Below are 8,815 nucleotides of genomic sequence, written 5' to 3'. Positions count from 1 at the left end.
ATATAGACCAGCTGTGAGACAGAGAGCTATCTCATTGAATTCACTCCCCTGGTTAATAAATCTCCTTCCTGAAAAGACTGATAGCATTTGGGAAAAAACCCAAAACACTGAATACAGATGTTGCAACCTTTAAATACCATTCTCAAGCCAAAGAGATGCTACTAAGTTCATATCACAGGAACTTCATTTGTGGTACCATTTTACAGTCACTCTGTCAAGTGTTTTAAAATACTGTAAGACGTTGTAACATTATGCAGTACAAGCACTGAATCAGTACAAGCTGTGGTAGATGCAGAAGAAACAGACGGTAGGCAACAGCAAGCAATGTAATTCTGTCTCTCAAGTATCTCATAGCAGCCTGGGCGCAGCCAATCAAGTACTTCACTTTGGAAACTGACTGCTGAGGTGGCAGAAGACCAGCATCCTGCTCTACCAGCCTGCAGGAATCCCCACTGCTGGGAGCATCACTCTTGGGCATGTACAGCAGGCGAAAGCAGTGCCTGAGGCATCAGCAGTCCTCTGGGATGCTAGTTAATAAGACGACACCATAGAAATGATTAGTTTTTTTAGAATAGTACGATTAAAAAGGGGACCTCCTGATGACTCCAGATGTGCAAGTAAAGTCAACGTAAGGAGTCTCCTTGCTCAGTATTACACGTCTTTTTCAGATGCAAGGGACAAACCACTATTTGGAAGAACTTGTGTCATCGCTAAGGAGAACTAGCAACAATTCAAATATGAGAGAAATGCAGAGAAATCATATTGGCATATTAGGATAATACTGGCATACAGCAGATTTTAAAAGATGCCATGCTTGGGTTTTTTTGTGATTTTTTTTATTTATTTGTTTGATTGGTTTGGTTTTGCACTTTTTTTTTTTTGTTTGTTTCCTTTTGAAGCAGATGTTTAGTGCATCACACACATTTTGCCAGCTCAGACCACAGTAAAGACTATAATTTATTCCTAAAGAAAAATGGAGAAAGTTTTGTTTCCATTCTTTCTAAGTCAGTTTTTGCACTCAATAAAGTAATTTGTTGCAGCAAAAAATAAGAAGATACAGGAGCATTTCAGTCCAGTAGAGTGTATGCTCTACCACTAGGTAGAGCAGCAGAGGCCTTCGAATCCTGCTGATTCTGTCCAGGTCCCCATATCAGGCTATCAGAGTTTCTGCAGTACACTCCTTCGTGTTACAAGAAGCAATACAAAGCCTACCTCTACTCAAATAAAGGAGCAGCCTAAAGAATAAGAAAATGAAATCTTATTAGGGAGCTAAGAAAAGAGTGTGAGAAAGAGAAATGAACAGGCATAGCCTTGTCTATGAAGGACTTAAAAGCAAACAATTGCAATGTTAGGCAGGGAACACAGCTGGCAAACTGCATAGCTTTTCAGAGGAAATTCAGGAGTCAGTAGAGTAGTTTATGGATTGGGAACAAGAAAACCCTCTTGGAGAAACTTGCTAGGAACAGTAACTCTGAAAAAGAGTTTTCCTTTAGTCCATACCAAATGCAGGTTGAGCAGTCTTAGGCATACACACACACTCCACAGAAGAATGAACTTCCTCTGCTGTCTCTGCTGCCACTCTGACCTAGGACTGTGGGAAAGCAGCTCATTTAAGGGGATGCTTTGCCCTCTCTGGTACTGTGGGCAGCTGAAGTGGCAAATGATTGGGTTTCATGATAGGGACTTTTCCATCCAACCACAGCATCATCTTTTGGTTGCTACAGACATAAGCAAGGCTTCAGCAATTAACAGTGTGATTGTACAAGCTTCTGCAGACCATTACCAGCATAATGGGTTTCTGCTGTAAATTTTTTTTGGTTTACTTTTAACAATTTTGCCCCCAAATTCTGGCTTTTTAGATATCTATCTCAAAGTAATCCTCCCAACTATGCATTGGTTCAAAATTCCAATCCCTCAATATATTTAAGCTTATTCACAAATGTAAATATATTCTTCACTCAACTGGAATCTTAACTGAAGCAGAAATGCAATTAAATTTGCAAAACTCACTAAAAAGAAACACTTTACATTTCACTGATGTTTCTGTCTTAACAACAGTTGTCAAATTCTAAAATACCTCTGTCTTACAGCAAACCAAATTAAAAACAGAAACAATTATCATTTTATTCTGCCTGGTTGTGTAGAACTGTAAAATTGGATAGTTCTGTTGGGTTAGAGAAGGATGGGAGAGCACAGTTTACAAGATGAGCCTTGCCAGAGCTTGAAATATCCCTTTCTATTTACTCAGATGTTTTAGAAGCATTTGCACACTGCCCCAGATTTCAGTCAGCTCAGTCACATATAGTGTTTCAATTCATTTCCATAAGAAAGAATAAAAGAGCCCCAGGTACATTGCAGGAACAAAGCTTACACTCAGACCTGTTATTCAGACTGTAACATTTCTGTTACAGTTGCTAATGGGAAGATCATAACACCCACTTCATCAAGGAGTGTTTTATCTCTTCCTTTTCGATAGCCACAGAGTCACACATTCTGCAGAAAGAAATTAGTATTTACCTGGATAAATAATATAAAAAAGTATTTTTCCCCCATTTCACCAGTTTTCAGGATTATAAATTCCACTATAGTCAACACTATTCAAACATGAGACCAGATGTCTTTCTATTTACAATACATTGTTTTGGCACAGCTTGCCAATACACAGTCAGTTATGGAAAAATTATAAGGAATGCTTTCGTGTAAGTATTACCCTGGTGTCTTTGCCAGCTCAGGCCATTTGAAACCTTATAGTTTCAAATTAGGTACTCAAATATCCATTCTGCTCACTATATCCTAATAGATTGTTTGACCTACATGCTAATTTAGCTCCTATCTCTTATTACTTTTATAGGATCACAGAATCTATCAAGAAAAGATCTCTGAGATCATTGAGTTCAGCTCGTAATCTACTGCCGTCTACTCCACTAAATCCCCAAGTGCCACATCTACATGTTTATTACATACTTTCAGGGATGGTGACCTGTTCCAAGCCTGTTCCAATATCTGACTACCCATTCAGTGAAGGAATTTTCCCTAATACTCTATCTAAACGTCCTTTGATAAAGCCTGAGGCCATTTCCTGTTGCCATGTCACTTGTTACCTGGGAGAAGAGCTCACTACAGCCTCCTTTCAGCAGTTGTAGAGCTGTAATGTCTCCCTTGAGCCTCCTTTTCTCTGGCTCTCCATGACCAGTTCCCTCAGCTGATCCTCATCAGACTGTGCTCCAGACCTTTCACTAGCTCCATTGCCCCTATCTGGACTTGCTCAATGACTTTTTTGTAGTGAAGAGCCCAGAACACGACACAGAAGTCAAGGTGTGGCCTCACCAGTGCTGAGTATAGGAGGACAATCACTGCCCTGCTCCTGCTGGCCACACTATTTCTGGTACAGGCCAGGATGCCACTGCCATTCCTGGCCACCATGGACACATGTTCACTCCTGTCATGTTGCTGACAATCCCAGGTCCTTTACCTCTGGGCTGATTTCCAGCCTCTCCTTCCCCAGGCTGCAGCTCTGTACAAGGTTGTTGTGTCCCAAGTGCAGGACCTGGCACCTGGCCTTGTTTAACCTCACACACAACTGGCCTTGGCCCACGGATCCAGGCTGTCCAGATCCCTCTGCAGAGCCTCCCTGCCCTCCAGCACATCAGCATGGTGTCGTCTGCAAAGCGACTGACAGTGCACTCGATCCCCTCATCCTGATCATTGTTAAAGATATTGAACAGGGCTGGACCCAATACTGACCCCTGGAGAACACTACTAGTGACTGTTCTCCAACAGGATTTAACTCCATTCACCACAATGGAGTTGTGGTGGGCTGGGCCACCCAGCCTGTTTTTTAATGAGTGCAGAGTGTACCTGTCCTAACAATGATCAGCCAGTTTCTCCAGAATGCTGTGGGAGACTGTGCCAAAGACTTTATAAACAAAAAACATCCACAGCCTTTCTCCCCTCCACTAAACAGGTCACTCTATCTAGATAGATACAGTATATATCTATACAGTATACAGTATATAAAGTATATTCTACTCTATAGAAGGACATCAGATTGGTTCAGCAGGACCTGCCTTTCCATGGTGGCTGGTCCTGATGTCCTGGGAGTCCTGCATGTGCCTGAACTGATGGCACTCAGGCTGATCTGCCTCATGACCTTCCCCAGCACTGAGGTCAGGTTGAAAGCCTTTGGTTTTCCAGATCCTCCTTCCAACCCTTCTTGCAGATGGGCATCACACTGGATAGCCTCTGGCTGTCTGGGACCTCCCTTCTTAGCCAGGGCTGTTGGAAAAGGATTGAAAGAGGCTTGGTGAACTCTAGTGCTAATTCCAACAGAAGAACCCAACTATGTTAGTTTAAACAAGTCCTTAGTAAAATGGTTTAACTGCTATGTTGCTTTCACTTTTGTAGGGAGACAACGCCACAGGAAGAACAATAATATCTTCACTTGGATAAAGGAAGAGTACTGTTAGAAGATTCCCAAAATCAGGCTGAGTAAAATTCTGAATGACAAGTGAGCATGACACCACAGCATGACCCTCACTAAATTCTACGTTTCAGTCCTTCAGAGGTGAGAAAGAGCCTCAGCTCATGCTCAGCATGGGCTTTAATAAGGCTTCTAGTGTCCTGGAATCCTGGAGGGAAACCTTGAGGACCATTATCTCATTGCCTGATTGAGCAGGCATCTGCAGTTTTCACACCTTCTTATACAGTTGCACATAGCTTCATTATCCTTCCTTACTTCCTCCAAATGAGTTTTGCAATTAATTCAAAATGACATAACACTGTTAGGCAAAGAAAAATTCCTGAGCTTAGAGGGAAAAGAAATATGAATGGGGCTGGGAAAACTATTTTAACATGATGGGGTTAGTGCTTTAAGTGGATCTGATAATTATGAATGTAGAAGTTTGTTTCTTAGATTTAAACATTTGTGTTATACCCTTGTGTATTTATTACAAAAGCTCAGAAAGCCTCTTTTGTTAGAAAGACTTGAGATAGAAAAACGGTTCAAGAAACCAGTTTTTTTTGAAGGGAACACATCTTACTTTAAGATTAGTTCAACTGGTCAAGCATGTTGCTAATAAAGCTGCAGTCATGGGTTTGATCCCTGTATAGGCCATTCACTTAAGAGTTGGACTTGATGACCCTTGTGGGTCCCTCCCAACTCAGAATATTCCTTGATTCCACTTTTGCCTCAGGAAATGGCCATGTCCCATGTAAGTCTATCAGTTCAAGAAATCTCTTTCCTCCCTGCCTTCCTGGTAAAAGGGTATAAAAAGGAATAGCAAGCAATGGACTTACTGCAGGAGGAACATATAAATTGTATGCACGATTTTATATATAAAATTTTATATATATATATATAAAATACATGACCACAGATGACAGCCTTTTGATGTCCATAAAAAGTCTTACTTGCTGAAGCTCATACTATCAAACCTAACCCACCACTTAGAGTGACAGCTGTCAAGCTTCTCATAGACAAGAAACCGACTGTATTTACCAGATTTAGTTGCAGGGATTTTTTTAAAGCAGACTGGCATGTATGAATCAAATGACTGTTGAAATATTAGTCTCCATGGATACAGGAGTATCTAATGCATGTAGGGAGTGAAGACATTTTCTAGACATTATTGACAGATTAACTGAACATGAAACCTTAACTTTCTGAAAAAGACTTTTGAACAGATTCAAAGCAGCATCCTAATTAGAGGTACTTTTGCCCTGTTTCTCCTACGGCAACGGGCTGCATCCTGCCTAGCACAGCAGGAGCTGAAGTCTGACATTATCTAACAGCTATTTACTAGCACATATAAAATGAACTGACGTGGTTAACTTGACCTACGCAGACCCACAGTCTTGAAAATTTGAATTCCTTTTACTCTTAAATACAGCACAAGTGGCCAGCAAATGCTGTAATTCTGTTCTGGGGTGAAGTTTTGGGTCAATATCTACCTAAGAAATGTATTTTAGTGTTCTGCTAAACGATTTTTGGAATGTGGTGTCCACTAAAGATTTTCACATTTTTGAGAATGAAAATTCAGTTCAGTTAAAGAAAATTTAGGTGAAATTCACATGTTCATGAATGACATTCTCAGAAGCTATTGTCACATACTTTAATCTAACAAATTGTACAATAAACTCTTTTGTACAAAGTTTAGTCACACTTAGAACTGTTGTACTTTATTCCAACAGCATATATAAAATACAGGAGTTCTATATTTCTCAATAGTTTCTTTCTCTTTTCTTTAGTCAGGCAGACAGCACACTCTCTATATTTCAGGCATATTAGCTGACTTCCCAAGAGAAGCATGGTAATGTATGCAGTTCTTTATATTCTTTATATTCTTTATATTCTTTATATTCTTTATATTCTTTATATTCTTTATATTCTTTATATTCTTCTTCCATCTCCAGTGACCAGGGTTTAGCAAAAGAGAATGAACATTATAAGACAAACAATGAAGTCTTTGCCTCAACCTAGCATAGAAAATTTCTTAACTTTGTTTTCCTGGGATTAATGTTGTTTATCTTTAAAGTGCAATACAAGGAGCACTACATGCTTCTGTACCTAAAATTACTCTTATTAGTCACATCTCTGAAGTTATTTAACAGCTGAGAGTCTACTGTAATAAAATTCAAGCAATGCTGAAGGACTGTAAAGTCAGAAGCCATTTGTTGTGTGGATGGCTCATAGAAAAACTAGCAGCTGCATTTCCATAGCTGCTGAAGTCTCTCCCCTTTTTTGATAATCATCTGTTTCTCCAAGATGTACAGGGACTTTATACTAGTTACCAGCAAATAAGGAAAAAACTTTTCTTGGTACTTCTCTGACCATAATTCTGTATTTCTCAGTGCACAGATAATTAGCCTGTACCTTAGAAATTCCTACGTGTTTAAGCATACTATCTGTATAGCACTGGAAATAGAATGTATGAATGTGAAGATTGCACAGTGAGAACAGACCACTAAAGTTAGGTCTGGTTAAATATTCTCCAGTTGCTGGAAAAAACTCTGCAGTTCCACCTTGATGCCCTTCATTAGGCGCCTTCCACAGGTTTTACTTGTATTACACAACAGCAGGAGATATCCAGCCATGATTTACAGGCTTCCAGGAGCTCTCCTAGCTGCCAAGACCTTTCAAAGATGATTGTGAACAGCCACTGCTAGGTCTCCACTAGCTCTCTCAGATATATCTCGTCAGAAGCCATGCACTTATTATTCATGCCAAATTTACCTACATGTTCTCTAACCAAATTCTTCTCAACCAAGGGAAAGTCTTCCTTCCAATATTTCTGTGCCCTGGTCTCTTGGGTCGGAGATTCATAAGGGCTGCTCTTGTCCGTGAAGACCGATGCAAAGATGGCATTCAGTAACTCTGCCTTCTCTGCTTCCTCTTGTTTGGTAACGTCTGCCATTATCCTTTGTTTTTTTATTTTTATTGATTCATTTGAAAACCATTCATTTTTAAATAAATTAAAACCCATTTATTTTAATAACATTATTCTGAGCTTCATTAACAGAAAAATTTATCTACAACAATGTTTTTTACATCCTTTGCTTAGCAATTTGTTCTCACAAGAGCAATAGACAGAAAAACACCAACCCCAGCCCAAGCAAATCGTATTCCCAGAGCGATCTGGCTCACCAACAGGATAGCAATGGAACAACAAAGCATGGCACATCCAGGGAGGTTTAGGAGTTAGGTTATCTTTGAGATACTTGCTTTACTGAGCAATTCTTCCTCTTCTTGGGATGTTTTTCTGGAAAAAGCCCAGGAAAAAAGAGAGCCAAAGTACTTCCTAATGGGTATTTTAGTAAAAAAAAAAAATCATAAAAAAAAAAAATCATAAAGGGACTGGATAAAAGACACTGATGTCAATGTCAGGTCATATTACTCCATTGGGCAACATCATCTGGAATAAGTTACTGTATATTTGGTACTGGACCTGTATTTGTCTTCGATGAAGTGTATGTTCCTTATTTAGTTTAGTCTACTGAAACTGCTGCAGTTTAGCTCTACAAAAATTCCCTGGAAAAAGAGAACCTATAAACCATGGCCTCTGTTTTTTGGTATGTGGGGTTTGGTTGGTTCTTTTGTTTGTTTGTTTTTTGTCAGAGGAACTTTTACTGCATAATAACCCACTTGCATTTGGGTCATGTAAGCTGCCTCAGCTCGTTTTTCAACAGATTGAGCAAACAAGGAAAACAAAGGTTTTTCACTTTTTCATCAGACATGGCCTACAGGAGCTACCTAATTTGAGTAGAGAGTTGTCATGGTGTGAATTATGTTGCAAGACACAAGGAAACTGAGAAAATCAAGGTTTTTGCAGTTATCCTTGTTCGCCTCCTGAGACCATGAACAGCTTTGGCCAGCAGGGATGCTCTGGTGGTTTCCACACAGACTGTGGAACTGGCCACCTTGGGCATGTTCCTGAACACATCAACCAGCGAAATCTGGCATGAACTGAGCTTTGTGATTCCTTTTGCTTCTCTGCAGCTCAGCCAGCCCTTTACAAACTGAGGCGATAACGACTGCTCTGCTTTACATGGTAGGTAGGGAGGAGGCCTCAACAGCTGCTAGGATATGCTGACCAAAGTGGGAGGGCTAGATAGGGAACAGCTGCAGGCAAGGCAGCCTGACAGCTGGAACTTCCCAGAAGGGTAAGTGCTGCCCTGGAGAGGAGACCACCAGGAGGACGAGTGCGGAACGCGTATTCTGGGAACCCCGCAGCAACCAGCACCCCGCGGCCCTGCCCCGCGCGCCGCCATCTTCCCGAACCCCCTCCGCCCGCCATCTTGCCCCGGGGCGCTGCAGGCG

This window comes from Parus major, chromosome Z (assembly GCF_001522545.3).
Source record: "Parus major isolate Abel chromosome Z, Parus_major1.1, whole genome shotgun sequence".
In the NCBI taxonomy this organism is placed as follows: domain Eukaryota; kingdom Metazoa; phylum Chordata; class Aves; order Passeriformes; family Paridae; genus Parus; species Parus major.
Note: the sequence above shows the minus strand (reverse complement) of the source record.